The sequence below is a fragment of the Nanorana parkeri genome, unplaced genomic scaffold, assembly GCF_000935625.1.
Source record: "Nanorana parkeri isolate BGI_ZX_2015 unplaced genomic scaffold, ASM93562v1 scaffold517, whole genome shotgun sequence".
NCBI classification, from domain to species: Eukaryota; Metazoa; Chordata; class Amphibia; order Anura; family Dicroglossidae; genus Nanorana; species Nanorana parkeri.
In genome coordinates, this window is record NW_017306785.1 from 1,036,335 (window position 1) to 1,036,625 (window position 291).

General features: G+C 53.6%; 1 protein-coding gene across 1 annotated transcript in view; it reads right to left on the reverse strand.

Moving 5' to 3' along the window:
* The window catches only part of LOC108790971 (carcinoembryonic antigen-related cell adhesion molecule 1-like), a 58,789-nt gene that overhangs the window by 57,336 nt on the left and 1,162 nt on the right, over positions 1–291 (reverse strand). The gene's annotated exons all lie outside the window — the stretch shown is intronic.

The following is a 291-nucleotide window of genomic DNA, read 5'->3' on the forward strand; positions in this document are numbered from 1 at the left end:
GTGCCATTTCAAATGCTTATAAAATCACTTACAATGGATGCTGCTCCTTGATGTTTAAAATTTTTAGGGGTCTATTCACAAAGCTGTGAAGGATCCAGCCGTAGCTTCGGCTGATCCTTCGGCTAGCTTCGGTTGCGGGAGCCCTTCGGTTCAGTCGAACCGAAGGGCTGCTGTATGGGCTATTCACAGCTACTGAAGGCGGCCGTGCAGCTCAGCCGAGCAGAAGGAATATGCTTCGGCTCGACTGAGCCGAAGCGACAGCTGAAGCGGGGCGAATGGCCGGCCGAAGGG